The following is a 16,036-nucleotide window of genomic DNA, read 5'->3' as shown; positions in this document are numbered from 1 at the left end:
TCCAAAGATCTGACTAATGGCACCAGAGGGGTGCAATATAGAGCACACATGGAGCAAGGTGTGGTGTTTCTGGCTGGAATGCATCCATTTTTTTAAAAAGGAGAGGCGAAGCCTTTGTGAACTCTACTTGGAAGGCTATTTCCAAGCATACGGGACAACATAAAAGCAAGCACAAAACAGTGGTGGCCCAAGGAGAGAAAGGAAGGTGTCAGTACAAAGAACTGAGCTAAGTTTAGGGAGTTGGGGAAGATATGTAGAGGGTGGAGTTGTGTAGAGCCTTGAAGGCTGGAATGAGGAACTTGAACTTGATACATACGGCACTGTGATATATTTTAATTACAGTACATATTGCGCCAAAGTTAACATATGGCTGGTAGACTTGTTTTGCTTTTTAAACCATATTACGGAGATGTCTATCAGTGACTCCATAGTTAGGGTTGTAGTCTTATGCTTACCAGCAATTTTATGTCCATTTTATTTCTCAAAAGTAAGTGGCCAGTGTGAAATTTCACACACGGTTAGCTATCATGCCCTTTGAATTTTCTGCGTGGGTCCCTCCCTGTCCTTTTCATAAAGTTTTAAAAAGGTTGTACTTGCATTCTGGCTGAAGTTTGTCTTTGGCAGTCCTCCTTTTCCATTGTTGACCAATGTTTTACAGAAAGGATTGTTTCTTTACACAACACTGAATAGAAAAAGAGGGACCTGACTAGGCCTGTTGCAACAGGTAGGTTTGGTATTACTATAAATAAAGAGATTGACAGGCAGACACACAGGCTTTGGGGTCATTTTTAGCTGTTATTCACATTAGAATAGAAGTTTATGTGCTATGCATACAAACCTGATTGATGGTATGATTGATGCAGGCTGGGCTTATGCAAGCATGATGGATGCAGGCTGTGCACACACAAAATCTTCTCTGTCAGGAGCTATGCTTTTCCTCGTGTTATCCTACAGCAGCGAGGACCTTAACAGCAGTCTTAACTAGGGGCCCTAGGGATGCTAACTTTGCCCTGGTCTACACTACGAGCTTAGGTCAAATTTAGCAGCATTAGATCGATTTAACCCTGCACCCGTCCACACAACAAAGCCATTTTTGTCGACTTAAAGGGCTCGTAAAATCGATTTCTGTACTCCTCCCTGATGAGGAGATTAGCGCTGAAATAGACCCTGCTGGGTCGAATTTGGGGCAGTGTGGACGAAATTCGACAGTATTGGCTTCCGGGAGCTATCCCAGAGTGCTCCACTGTGACTGCTCTGGACAGCACTCTCAACTCAGATGCACTGGCCAGGTAGACAGGGAAAGCCACTGCTCAAAGCAAGACCAACACCAACTAAATCATCTCAGCCAGGCACAGCAGGGCCACTACATTTCTCCCCTGTCAGTGCAGGTTAGTAGAAGGAAGTGGGTCAAGATTCAGCATCCCAACCCCACATAGCTACCCATATAGGCCTGGGACAGGTATTTCCCCTTTGTAGCTGGGGAAAGACCAAGGAGCAGATTATAGCAGAGCAGGAATCAGTCACAATGTCAGCACAACAGAGTGCTGCCCCTTGCTTGGGGATTGTGGCAAGGCCATGATTTAACCCTCACAAAGCAAACAACCCGCATAGCAGAGCCCAGAAAGAACAAAGGCTAAAAAAAGAAAACCCCATAAAAAGGACCTCAATAAAACACCATGTTTCTGAAAGTGTAATGCATTGTTGTGGTTTTCAATGTAAAATATAGTTTACAGCAAACTTTGTAAAATTACATGCTTTGCTTAGAAAGATAGTTACAGACAGGAGATAATTACTAGTCCATCTCTAGGAGTCAGAATCCTGGTGTTCCTCCAGACGCACAGTGCATTCCTGCTAATTGTCATGCATTTACACTAAACACACACATTTTGGGCTTTAGTTTAAAAAAAAAAAATACACCTACCCCCTTTGGTGCCTCGATCCAACAGTTGCAATTAAGTCAGTGATTTTGATTAAGTTATTAGCACTTAATGAAATCTAACAGACAAATGAAGGTTACTTACCAGTAAGTCAAGCACATTCACACTACTGAGAAACGCACCTCTGGGTTCAGAGACCAATGGAGCCTTTCAGAATCAGTGACATTACAGCAGTCGCCAAATGTTCAAGAGTTATAGATTGGGACCCCTCAACATGATGATTGGCTTAAACATCATGTTCTTTTTTTTAAAAAAAGGTATTATTTTTGGGCTTTGGTTATCTGAATTCTGTTTTTTGAGCGTTCAGGGTACACTCCAGTCACATTTTCAAGCTTCAGAGTAGCAGCCGTGTTAGTCTGTATCCGCAAAAAGAATAGGAGTTCTTGTGGCACCTTAGAGACTAACAAATTTATTTGAGCATAAGCTTTCGTGGGCTACAGTCCACTTCATCGGATGCATAGACTGGAACATGTAGTGAGGAGATATATATACATACAGAGAACATGAAAAGGTGGGAGTTGCCCACTCTAAGAGGCTAATTAATTAAGATGAGCTATTATCAGCAGGAGGAAAAAAACACTTTTGTAGTGATAATCAAGATAGGCCATTTGAGACAGTTTGACAAAAAGGTGTGAGGATACTTAACATGGGGAAATAGATTCAAACACACATTGAATGGACACAAATCTGGCATCAGGAATCATAACATTCAAAAACTAGTAGGAGAACATTTCAACCTCTCTGGTCACTCAGTAACAGACTTAAAGGTGGCAATTTTGCAACAGAAAAGCTTAAAAAACAGACTCCAACAAGAAACTGTTGAACTTGAATTAATATGCAAACTAGATACTATCAATTTAGGCTTGAAGAGAGACTGGGAATGGCTGAGCCATTACACACATTGAATCTATTTCCCCCATGTTAAGTTATTGTCAAACTGTCAGAAATGGGCCATCTTGATTATCACTACAAAAGTTTTTTCTCTTAATTAATTAGCCTCTTAGAGTTGGTAGGGCAACTCCCACCTTTTCATGTGTATATATGTGTGTATATATCTCCTTACTATATGTTCCATTCTATGCACCCGATGAAGTGGTCTGTAGCCCACAAAAGCTTATGCTCAAATAAATTTGTTTTGTTAGTCTCTAACGTGCTACAAGTACTCCTGTTATTTTTAAGCTTTTCTCTGTAATCATGGGCAGCTAGAAGCATGCTGAAAATAAATAAATAAATAATAAACTAAATAAAAGAAAGCTGAGATTCTCACCTCTCCAGGAGTTGAGGCTTTAAGTGAAATATCAAATATGACAAGATTCATGATAAAGTCACAAGAGTTGGCAACACTGCATTGCCCAGATTCTAGGTCAGCAAATGCACTTCACAAATGACAGCAAGATGAGATAACATGCACAGATGGTCATATAAACCTAAACTGGGCCCAATTCTCATTTACAATGAGGTCCTTCATGCTGCTCCAGCACTGTGAAAGGCCCTTTAAGTGAGTGCTAGCATAAATATAATCTACAAACATTTTAAGGCTCTTTCACACTGCCAGAGGACACAGGTCTTGGTGTCAATGAAAATCAGGGACAATAAAAAAACCCCAATAGCATAGGCAAAAGTTACACCATAAACCAGGGATAGGCAACCTATGGCACGCGTGCCAAAGATGGCATGCAAACTGATTTTCAGTGGCACTCACACTGCCCGGGTCCTGGCCACCAGTCCGGGTGCTGGGAGGGGCCCTCTGCATTTTAATTTAATTTTAAATGAAGCCGCTTAAACATTTAAAAACCCTTATTTATTTTACATACAACAATAGTTTAGTTATATATTATAGACTTATAGAAAGAGACCTTCTAAAAATGTTAAAATGTATTACTGCCATGTGAAACCTTAAATTAGAGTGAATAAATGAAGACTCGGCACCCCACTTCTGAAAGGTTGCCGACCCCTTCCATAAACAAACTTATTAAACCTGAATGTAGCTGAGGAGAAAACAGTTCCAGTAGAAACTAACCTTTGCATTTCAGGGCTGCAGAAGGATGCTTAAGAGCTAGTTGGCCCTGCTTACCTGAGTAATACAATGGATCCATCACAGCTGGAGCTTCATCCTGCTTCTCCTTTTAAGAGTCTTAGGAGTGGACCCTTAGATGTATGAAGATCATTCAAAACTAGTGGAAGTGGAAGAGGAGTTGAATGGATCCTCTGTTCTAACAGAGGTATGGATCTTATTCATTTTGGCCCTGGATCCAGAAACCAGTGTCAATTTAGGCACTTGGCTAGGATTTTTAGGAACTAAAGATGGGTTAGAAATAAGTGAAAGATGGCCTCTTTGGGTCCTGGATGGAACACAAGGACTTAGCTGACAAGGCCTCTTGTAGGAAGAGTGCCTGCAAACAGTTCTGCATCTTTTTCTTTGCCTGCCATCTGTTTAAGCCAGTGGTTCCCAAACTGGGGTTCATGAAATGTATCAAGGGGTTCTCAGAAAAAAATTCTGTCATGGTGGACTGAGCCATCTCTAGGGACCTTGGGGGGGCGGGGGCAGCAGCCCAAACCCCGTGACCATGACTTCCTGGCAGAACATAAACTTCGGTTGGATCAGTACACTAAAACCAATACATGTGCATACCTAAAAGGACTTTGCACAACGTTTAGGCAATACTTTCCAGCTATGTCAGGCGATGATGACTGGATTCGCAACCCCTTTCATACTACTTTCTCAACGCAGATATTGAGCACTGAGGAAAAAGAAATTGATTGAGATCTCCTGTGATTATGAACTGAAAAGGAGTTTTAGCAGTCTGCCATTGATCAACTTTTGGCTGAGTTTAGGAAACGAGTATCCCCTGCTGGCAGAAAAAGCTACTATAGTTGTTACCATTTTCAACAACATAGTTGTGCATACGAGGAAAATACTTTCTTGCATATCTGAAAACCAAATACAGAATCAGACTCAGTTCTGAACTAGACCCGAGACTTTATCTTTCGCCAATGGTTCTAGACTTCCAAGAGCTATGCAGATCAAAAGCAAGTGCATCCATCACACTCAGGAGTTTTAAACTCCTTATGAGAAATGGAAAGGGAGGTGGATATTTTTTTGCTGTTTCTAAAATTAAATAGGCTACTTGTGTTGTTTTTAAAAAATAGATAAGTACAGAACACACAAACTGACATGTAAATCCAGGGATTCGTTGGTGGGATAAAGTAAACTGGAATAGCAGCCTCAAGTCTGTAATTTATATAAAGAAATAAGCAACTTTAAATCATATGGATAAAATGAGTTGGTTGTCATTTTAGTTCTTTGCCTTCATCATCTGTCCCACAGAACTGCTATATTCGCACAACACCACTTAATAAAAAGTGACTATTGAAAGAAGGGGTGAAGGAAGGTCAAACAAATATACATAAGTGGCAAATTAAATTAAAATAAATATATATGTGTGTACACACACACACACACCACAAAAAGCAAACTGACCAGCAAACTGAACCTGCTCCTAGTGAAGTCGTTAGTTTTGACTTCACTGGGAACAAATGGGATTCTGTATCAGCACCATAATGGACTAAGATGTATTCTATGGACATCCTTTGAGCAGGTGGGGGCATAAGAGCAGAGATGAGTGCAGAGATTCCTTCCTTCTGCCCCCCCTTTGTGCACCTGTTCAAAGGGAAGCCAGAGCCCCACATTTCAGATTATTGGCCACATGATAACCATATAGGCGGCAAAATAAGATTGCCGATGATAAGGACAGACTATGTGGTTGGATGTTCAGTCTTAAGAACCTAGTTAGAAATCAACCCATGTGGCACTCTATCAGCAAGGATTTACCTTGATAATGATGATGACTGGGTGCCTAAAGATGCAGAGAGGCATTTTTGTAAATCTCACTACATATCTAAGCAGGTTAGAGGCCTTGCTCCCATGATCTGATAATAGCTTCTTGGGACTCCCACCGAATTTAGTCTGTAAGCTCTTTGGAGTAAGCATGATCTTCATTGGTTGTGTCTTGTACAGCGCCAAATAAATTTGGCACTAAAAATAAAGTAATACCAGCAATAAAAGACAAAACAGCAGTGGGTATGTAAAAGGAACACCATGACCTCATGGGTGAATGTGGCTCCACCATGTCCTGCCTTAGTTTCCCCCGGATGAGGTAACTGAAAGTCTCTCTAACAGCCTTATAGCAGGATCTAGGAGAAGACAAACACTTTACTTTACTTTACATCCGTATGGCTCCCTTTAACAAAGTTTATGAAATGAAGACTATATATAATGGTGTAAAGGTTCTTACCTCAGAGCCCAGACCAAACTTAAAAGTCCAAGAAACAAAAGTATCCAGGTCTCAGCAGCAGGTTGTTCTCCAGTAAGGCCTCAGGTGTCTCCACTACCTGGAAAGCTCTGCAGTCTTTCTCCTGCTTGCTCAGGGTCCTTCACAGACCTCCCTGCCTTAGGAGTACAGCTTTTGGTTAGTTCAGGCATGCCTTCCCTCCAGAACTTTCTTTCTCCTCAGGGGCTCTCCCCAGCTGAGCTCTGCTAAGCTTTTCTTAGGCCCAGGTGCTCCTTACTTAACTGCCTTCTAGATATCTGAAGAAGAGCTCTGTGTAGCTCCAAAGCTTGTCTCTCTCACCAACAGCAGGTAAAAGATATGACCTCACCCACCTTGTCTCTTCCAGTTATTGGGAATCCAGAGATGGGTGGGCACAAGCCTGCCCACAACTAAAGACTCCTCCCCCAGTCTAAGGGGTGGAGCTACCAGATCCAAATCCCAAGTAATTTAGTGGGTCAACTAATGAAAAAACAGGGATGGAACACCTTGTCTCTTTCAGCTACGTAGGCAGTTAGCTATCTTCAAGTAGAGCTGGGTTGGCTTGCTTCCTTCAGTGGAGCCTGTCACAGGTAGGCTGGGGAATCTGACTCCGCTTAAAGGGCCAGCCCTGAGATAGGGTGAATATTGAACCAAGAACTAATACTCTGCCAGTACTGCAGTATTCTGCCACTAACTCAACCTTTTAGTTTGTTTCAGTAAAAGGAGGTTGAATGAACAACAACAACAACATTCAAATAAAGCTTATGGCCCGACACCAACAAACAAGGAAATTCCAAATTAAGGATATCACTGAGTTCTGGAAGCTCTGCAATACTAAAGGGGATGAGTTAAGGGTAGAGCGGGATTCTTAATTTTGAATGTTCTTTGCTTGTGTTGGTTTCACCCTTTCAAGCCTGAAATGGGCAGCTGTTTACTAGGATGTCAGCATGACCCAGATATATTCAGTCACAGTGCAAGAGTGTGTTTCACATATGTATCCTGTATGTAGTAAATCCTGGAATTGGCAAGTCAGATTTTAAAGGCCTTCTCATTACCAACTAGACATTAGTAATAGTCTAAACTCCTATATCACTTTTAATTTGAAGATCTCAAAACACTAATTGGACCCCAGTTCAGCAAAGGACTTAAAGGTGTGCTTAACTTTAAGCACGTGAATAGTCCCATGGCATTTTGTAATCTCCATTCTTTATACTACCACATTTCCTCCCTAACTCCCTTGCCCCCAAATAGGAGACCAGCAGCGGTGAAGAGATATGGATTTGTTTTATCATCTGTACCTATTATCTCCTTTCAAGGTTTTGAATATGATAGCACTGGGATTTGACGCTGTGTAAGGCTTTCTGAAAAATCCAGAAAAGAGGAAACTGTCCTGTGCTTCAGAAGAGTTCAACTGAAGTACAGGAAAGGGGAGCGTAATAATAATGGTACATAATTTACCCCATTACCAGTTACATACTCATGTGATTAAAATTAAGCAAGTGCTTTGCTGAATCAATGTCTAAGTCTCACATAACCCTCTTCAGCTAGTGAAGTAATATTAAACCCATTTTACATACAGAGAAATGTGGGCAAATATGTAAACTGACCCAAGGTCCCACAGCAAACTAGTGGTAGAGCTGGGAACAGAACACAAGAGTTGTATCTTGTACTTGAATGACTCTGCCTCTCTGAGAGCTAAAGACCAGAAGGGACTTTTACCCTCTTAAAAATTCACACCGTATTGCCAGTTTGAATTTTTCTAGCTTTAGTGTTTAGTCATTGGATCTTGTTATGCCTTTGTTTGGTAAATTTATGAGCCCTCTAGTATCAGATGTCTTCTGCCCTCATAGATATTTTTATAGACTGAACAAGTTGCTTGTTTACTTTCTCTCTGATATGCTAAACGGCACTGGGCTCCTTAAGTCTATTATTAGGGGTGTCAAGTGATTAAAACAATTAATCGTGATTAATCGCGCTAATAGAATCCCATTTATTTAAATATTTTTGGTTGTTTTCTACATTTTCAAATATATTGATTTCAATTACAACACAGAATACAAAGTGTACAGTGCTAACTTAATATTTATTTTTTATTACAAATATTTGCACTGTAAAAATAAATAGTATTTTTCAGTTCACCTAATACAAGTACTGTAGTGCAATCTCTTTATCATGGAAGTTGAACTTACAAATATAGAATTATGTACAAAAAAAACCTGCATTCAAAAACAAAACAATGTAAAACTTTACAGCCTTTAAGTCCAATCAGTCCTACTTCTTGTTCATCCACTCTCTCAGATAAACAAGTTTGTTTACATTTATGGGCGATAATGCTGCCCACTTCTTAATTACAGTTACCTGCAAGTGAGAACAGATGTTTGCATGGCACTATTGTAGCTGGCATAGCAAGATATTTACATGCCAGATGCACTAAAGATTCATATGCCTTTTCATGCTTCGGCCATAGTTCCAGGGGACATGCTTCCTTGCTCCCCTGGAGCGTGTTAAAAAAATAATGCATTAATTAAATTTGTGACTGAACTCCTTGGGGGAGAATTGTATGTCTCCTGCTCTGTTTTACCTTCATTCTGCCATATATTTCATGTTATAGCAGTCTTAGATGATGATCCACCACATGTTGATCATTTTAAGAACACTTTCACTTTCACATCTGTTCTCACTTTCAGGTGACATTGTAATTAAGAAGTGGGCAGCATTATCTCCCATAAATGTAAACAAACTTGTTTCTCTTAGTGATTGACTGACCAATAAGTAGGACTGAGTGGACTTGTAGGCTCTAAAGTTTTACATTGTTTTGGTTTTGAGTGCAGTTATGTAACAAAAAAAACCCTACATTTGTAAGTTGCACTTTCATGACAAAGAGATTGCACCACAGTATTTGTATGAGGTGAACTGAAAAATACCATTTATTTTGTTTATCGTTTTTACAGTACAAATATTTGTAATAAAAAATATAAAGTGAGCACTGTACACTTTGTATTCTGTGTTGTAAATGAAATCGATATATTTGATCCAAAAATATGTAATAAATTTCAATTGGTATTTCTATTGTTTAACAGTGCGATTAATTACGATTAATTGTTTTGAGTTAATCGCATGAGTTAACCGCGATTAATCGACAGCCCTATCTATTAGTAAGATGTATTTTCAAGACTTTGAATCATTCTTGTAGTGCTTTACTGAACACTTATCTCCCTCTATATTGCCCTGTTTATCCATCCAAGGACTAGTAGCTCTCTCAGTCACAGTATAGCACTGGGCGTTCACATTCAGTTGGTTAGCTACAATGAGCCCTTTCAGATGCCTGAATGACCTATATTGTCATTTCAGAGTTACAGATTACCAGGATATAACCCCACATTCTGTAAATAGGACCTACATTCTTTGTTCCAAGATATGTGTGGCTGTGCATTTGGCCAGATAAAACCACACAATTTGAATGAGCTCACCTTACCAAATGATTCAGCTGTGCATCAGTGACCTCCCCTTGCTGTCATTCACCACCCAGCCAATCTTTGTGTCATCTGCAAATTTTACCAGCAATGACCTGACATCTTGGCACCATATTGTTGTGTCTGACTTGATACAATGTGACAGTGTTTCACAGAAGCAATCCTGAAAGGGAATTTTGGAATCTCATGAACCACAACCAGAGTTTCAGACACACTCCAACCCAGAAGGTAAATTCTATCTGCCTCTGAGAGTCCTTTGCACTGGTAACAGGGAGTCAGATACAAGGGCCAAAATTTGACTTGAAACTGCCCCCCCCCCAAAAAAAGCAGAGTCAAGTAGACACAATTTTTTTCATGAATTTGTGTTGATTTCAGCGAATTGTTTCGGTTGAAACAAACATTTAGATTTTTGGGGGGCAAGCGCTTCACAAAATGACCAGAGGAGGTGGTCAGCCACCACCACCCTCTTATGATCTTTAGCTCAGTGGCTAAGACTTTCATCAGGATTTGGGAGAACTGGGTTTGAATACCCATTTGACAGCAGGGACTTAAACCCATGTCTTTACCCACCCAGGTGAATTCCCTAAGCACCAAGTTATTCTGGGGGGTGGGTCTCGCTTATCTTTCTTGCTGAAGCTTGCTCACTTTACATACAGTTCTTGAACGGACATTTGGGCAGAGAGTGAGAGAATGAGTCTAGCCTGGTACTGAGGGCACTGGAGGAGGGACACCTGGCTTCCAGTCCCTACTCTGGAGGGGAAATTCAAACTTGGGCCTCCCAGAGCCTGCATGAGTGCTCTAACTACTGGGCTAATAGTTAGAAGGGGGCCATCGCCAGCCCTAGGTTTGTGAATCTAGCCCTTCATTTCCTTTTACTGAACGTACCTAAAACGAAACTTCGATGACTTTTTGAGCTGCTGAAAATTCCAAAACCATCTCAGTTGTGGCTGAACAGGAAGGGAATTTTTGTTTTGATTTGTCAGAACTGCCAGCGAACCAGAAAATCAGTTAGTTGTCCGGCTCTAACCAGGCCCCAACTCCAGTGCCTCACCGTGGCACCCCAGGATCCTGTGACTGGGGCACGGGCCACCCCCACTCCACTTTCTGCCACCCCCACTCCTTGAAGCCCAACTTTCTGCCTGTATTTGCCCTACTCCTCCTCTATCTGCTCTCCCATTCCCTTCCCCCTTCTCTCTGCCCCTCCCACTCTCCCATTCCCCTTCTCTCTGCCCTCCCCCATCCCCTCTCCCATTCCCTTCCCCCTTCTCTCTGCCCCTCCCACTCTCCCATTCCCCTTCTCTCTGCCCTCCCCCATCCCCTCTCCCATCCCCTTCCCCCTTCTCTCTGCCCCTCCCACTCTCCCATTCCCCTTCTCTCCACCCTCCTCCAGCCCCTCTCCCATTCCCCTTCTCTCTGCCCTCCCCCCATCCTCTCTCCCATTCCCTTCCCTCTACCCCTCCCCACTTCCCCCTCCAGCTTCCCGCAGGCGACTAGGCCCGCTCGCTCCCCGGTGATTGGCCCCGGCCGCAGGCGCGCGCTCGCTTCCCCCAGCCCGCCCCCGAGCGGCGCGCGCCGCAGCCGGCAGGCCGGCGCGGTTGCCTTGGGAACAGCCAGACGCCGGCCTGGCAGAGGGACGAGCTGGCGAAGGCCTCGCGAGGTGAGCGGCGGGGAGCCCGCTCCTCTCCGGCAGCGCCCCCAGCTGGGGGGCGCGCCCCAAACACCCCCCTGAATTCACCCTCCGGGGGGGCGGCGGGCAACCTCCCAAACACCCCCACCCCAGCGGGGAGACCCCGCCCTTGCCTCCCGGGGGTCAAACCTTCCAAACACCCCCGAACCCCTCCCACTGGGGAGACCCCATCTTCAGCCCCTGGGGGAGCCTGCCTAACCCCCCCATCCCTTGGGCCCCAGCTACCCCGTCAGGGAGGACCCTGCCTGCACTTCCTGGGGGGGACCTCCTAAAAGACCCCACCAGGCCTGTTCCCCATTTCAGGGCACCCTGATAAGTGCACACTCCCAAGGGAGTGCTCCAGCAACCCCTCCACCCACCCCAGGGAGCAACGCTTCCCTCAGTGCCTCAGAGAGGAGACACCCCACAGTTAACCCCATTTGGGAAGACACCTCCTCCTCATAGGGGAGTGATCTCCCAAAACACCCCTTTCTCAATGGAGCATGCCCCAGCACCTCCATTAGAGGGAGATCTCTCCCCACCATCTCTAGGGATGAACCCCCCCCAGCATCCTCTCACATGAGCAGAGCCCCCTGATCCTCCCACAGGGGAAGCCTCCATAGCATTCCCCCCATCCTCAGGGAGGGGAAACCCACCACTCATTCCTAGGGGAGCGTTCCCAGGAACTAGCTTTCATGCTCCATTAGTGTAGCAAATAACCCCCCTGCCCTATCTCCCCCCCCCCCCCAAGGTGTCTCCAGGGGAGGATTTCTGCACTATTCAAAGGTATGTTGGTAAAGCCAGGTAAATCCCCACTCCCAAAGCACTGCCCTTCGGTGGGAGGCCTCATCTAGCTTCCTATCCTGCATCCAAATGTTCAAAATACACTCAGCTGAAAAAAGTACAGGGAACATCTAAGAGAGGGGTTGGCAACCTTTCAGAAGTGGTGTGCCAAGTCTTCATTTATTCACTCTAATTTAAGGTTTTGCGGGCCAGTAATACATTTTAATGTTTTTAGATGATCTCTTTCTATAAGTCTATAATATATAACTAAACTATTGTTGTATGTAAAGTAAATAAGGTTTTTAAAATGTTTAAGAAACTTCATTTAAAATTAAATTAAAATGCAGAGCCCCCCCGACCAGTGGCCAGGACCTTGTGAGTGCCACTGAAAATCAGCTTATGTGCTGCCTTCGGCATGCGTATCATAGGTTGCCTACCCCTGATCTAAGACATGGGAGGGTCATTGACAGTGTGAGTTCATCTGAGGAGGCAGTAACAGGGGTCATCCAAAATGTTATATGTGCTGGGAGAGGGACATTTGATTTGGGGTGCAGGCTAGGGCTTTTTATGCAATGTGGGATGCACACTGCTGGGTGGGGGGGGGTCACCCAAAAGAATATGAAAGGAAGAAGTGTGGTGTTCTGAAACAGCTTTCCAACAGCAGTGGAGGCAAACAACCTAACTTATTTTAAGATGAAACTTGATAAGTTTATGAATGGAATTGTATGCTGGGGTTGCCTCAGCTAGCAGGGGACTGGGCTCAATGACGACCCGGGAGCTTTCCAGTCGTATGTTAGTATAAATGCTACCAAGAGTACTTATCACCTTAGAAGGCTGGAGCTGTTGTCTCATTTGTGTCTACTCAAGCCTGACACTGGTTCTTAGTGTTCGGTAATTTTCCCATGAATTTGCCTCCTACTTCTCTCTACCCAATCTGGGTTTCTTTTTCCTTTATCATTAACCTAGTCTACTATTAAAGTGAAGACTATTTATACTGCCCCTCCCAAGGGTCTGCCACATTTCTGGATGTTGTAACAGATGGCTGCATAATACGAAGTGATTAATATGGAGGAACTTCTGCAGAGATTTGGCATTAGGACAGGTGATGGTTAGCACAGGTTTCACAATATTTTAATTTCTTTTAGTACAGTGTCCCAGCTGCAGAATGAAGAGTGTGATAGGCACAATACAAACCCTTACTCATGCAATAGTTCATACTGATGTGAGCAGTTCCATTTGCTCCAACGTAAGGGGTTGCAGGCTTAGAATATATATGAAATAAAATGAATAAATATAGTCAAACAAACAACCCCCCACCGACATAATGCAGTGTACTATTTATGTGATTATGCAGCCGTCAGATCTGTGTGGTTTCCCTTCTCCTAACAGAAATATTAATACCCAGTACTGATACCCCAGAAAAATCATATTAGGACCCAAAGACCATAAGATTGGTTTAAAAATTATGAAATTAAAAGAAAAAAGTGGTGGTCTTTTTATTTCCCGTATGGTTTCTGAGCATTTAGGATATGCTTTTGTCACGTTTTCAAACTCTTTCATCCACAACTGTAAAGCCAAAAAAAAGTGTTCTTGATTTTTTTTAAATGAAAGCTGAAATTCTCACTTAGTCACAGGCCTGCAGAAGATGCAGACAAAGATAATAGCTGAGCTAACTTCTGCTCTCATTACCACTATTATAAATCCAGATTAACTTCAGCAGAGTGACTGGCTTTATAGTGGTGTAAAAGCTGAATTTGGCCCCTGGAGAATAACTCCAGCAGAATGACCTCAGGTATTCTGCTGGGAAAAATATTCTCACTGTTTGTGTCAGCGTTCTTAGAATATTAAGTCATTGAAAATGCCTAGGTAAACGGAATGTTTATAGGAGAGAACCATGGCTCCTGGCTTTGCATTCCCTTTCCCACTTCTCTATCTTCCCATGCCCCTTCCTTTCCTCTTCCTTCCCCTCCCCTTTTCCCTTCTTCCTTCCCTTCTCCTATTAATTGTGAGCAGGACTTACCTTCAGAGAATTAATACAGCCCACTATAGTACCATCAGGAACCAATAGCTGCAGTGAATACAGCAGTGAGTGCATCTTAAATTGAGAGACAATTTCAAAGGTGAGGAGCTGTCAAAGTTAAAATGTCATTTGTAATAACTGAGAATATGAAATTTATTTACAGTTAGCAAGTATGTCCTTATTTCTGATAAATTCACCATTATCTCATGAAAATAAATCCCTGTATCCTTTTTATAGTTCGTAAAAATCATCACTGATTTGTGTGGGACTATTAATGCTTGTAAAAGGCCCTGAACATCTCCTTTTTAATTACTGAAAATATAAGGCACGGGCAACATTAGTTTAAATTCCTCCACTCTGTCCTCCCAACCTACTTCAGCCTTGATCTGTAGGAATGAAAAGATAGGTCTGTTCTCTGTAGCTCAGTTACAGCTTCTCTACACAGAGGATTTCTCAACATAGGGAATTATTCCTGAATAACTTTCTCATTGATTCTGTGTGTGCATCCTTATTCTGGATTAATTCCACAGATTAGAGTTAATTCAGAACAAGGCACTCATATTCCAAAACGAAAGCATCCACATATGGATTTTATTAGAAATAGCTGTTCTGCTTTAAATTCCTACCCTACTTTATTCTGGATTAAGTTTTGTGTTTAGATGAGCCCTAAATGCTTGGTTTCTTTTCTGAGATTGCCGACAGAGAACCAGTTAGTGCCATACATTGTGATGCTTCTTGTCTAGGTCCTAGCAGACAGACATTCAATTTCATTTTGCATGGGCCACTTTACAGTTTATCAATTATACAGAGTGAAACAATGCATATATGCACATTATGAGGTTTTCGTGACATCATGGGAATCTTGAGAGTGAAACTTGCATAGATTGGTATATCTGAGATGTTCTCACAGACTGCCTGTGCTTATTGTATGTGATGGACCACACAAAATGTTAACAAGAATACATAATACCTGACACAGAACAAGATTTACAGGTATATAATTTATTGTCTGGACTCCACACATTCTTTGCCTGCCTTATTTGATGACATCTGTCAACTCTTCTGAAAGAAGTAGCATTACTTTTAATTAACTTAATATATATCTCCAAAACCTTTTGGTGCTTTTAGCATGTCTATCTGACATTCTCAAACATCAAACAGTTGACGGTTGTTCATCTTCTTAGCTGAACCTGGCAACAGTCAAGGTTATTGTTCTTTTCTCTTGACAGATGCTAAATGGGTTAGGCAGCAAGACAGCAGGTTCACGGTGGCTGCTGCCTGACCCACAGTTGTTAGGATTCTTGATGTCCCTGATCATCTCTGAACTGAGTATTTGAACTTCATTTCTATTTTCAGGACATCCATTTTCTATTTGAGGAACCTTGTTTGCCTTTGTCATTTCCTCAGGCTTCTGTGATTGTTCAAGAAAAACTTTGTCTCACATACTTTCTGCAAGAGATGACTGCATCTTGCTTAATGGTCTATGAGCTTTCTGTAGCTATCACTGATTTCTCTCACTAATTCTCCATTAATTTACCTCAGATCATTTTCGCTGATGTCTTGAATGCAGCTCTTTGTACAGGGTGATGAGCATACATGCCCTCTAGAAATGTGTACACTGCTCATTTAGACCAAGTCAGTATGATCTTCTCTTACATTACTGCATTTTTATTATTAGTTTGAAGTAGTTTATGTTTCTGGATAAATTTGGGAGGTAGCATGGTCCAATGGGTAAGGGAAACTAGACTGGAAATCAGGAGACCTTGTTTCCTGTGCTGGCTCTGTAACTGACTTGCCTTGTGACCTTAGGCAAGGCATTTTACCTCTTTGTGCCTCTGTTTCTCTCC

General features: G+C 42.5%; 2 protein-coding genes across 10 annotated transcripts in view; one reads left to right on the top strand and one right to left on the bottom strand.

The window, feature by feature from the left end:
* TANC2 (tetratricopeptide repeat, ankyrin repeat and coiled-coil containing 2) overlaps positions 1 to 10,785 on the bottom strand; it is a 631,662-nt gene extending 620,877 nt beyond the window's left edge. For 2 of the 4 annotated variants that reach the window (XM_039516554.1, XM_039516557.1), the window contains exons 1-3: positions 10,606 to 10,785; positions 9,718 to 9,883; positions 6,233 to 6,383 (exon numbers count right to left, since the gene is read on the bottom strand). The gene's annotated coding sequence lies outside the window, so the exon portion shown is untranslated. Of the gene's footprint in view, positions 1 to 6,232; positions 6,388 to 9,717; positions 9,884 to 10,605 lie in introns of all 4 variants that reach the window. The other 2 variants (XM_039516556.1, XM_039516555.1) reach the window with 2 other exon arrangements.
* A 473-nt stretch (positions 10,786 to 11,258) lies between these two features.
* Positions 11,259 to 16,036, top strand: part of MARCHF10 (membrane associated ring-CH-type finger 10) — a 71,210-nt gene continuing 66,432 nt past the window's right edge. For 4 of the 6 annotated variants that reach the window (XR_005591637.1, XM_039516966.1, XM_039516962.1 and 1 more), the window contains exon 1: positions 14,068 to 14,289. The gene's annotated coding sequence lies outside the window, so the exon portion shown is untranslated. Of the gene's footprint in view, positions 11,378 to 14,067; positions 14,290 to 15,048; positions 15,183 to 16,036 lie in introns of those variants that run through there. The other 2 variants (XM_039516964.1, XM_039516963.1) reach the window with 2 other exon arrangements.

This window comes from Mauremys reevesii, linkage group 27 (assembly GCF_016161935.1).
Source record: "Mauremys reevesii isolate NIE-2019 linkage group 27, ASM1616193v1, whole genome shotgun sequence".
NCBI lineage: Eukaryota > Metazoa > Chordata > Testudines > Geoemydidae > Mauremys > Mauremys reevesii.
The sequence above is the reverse complement of the archived record's forward strand: the minus strand, read 5'-3'. Positions and strand labels throughout refer to the sequence as shown.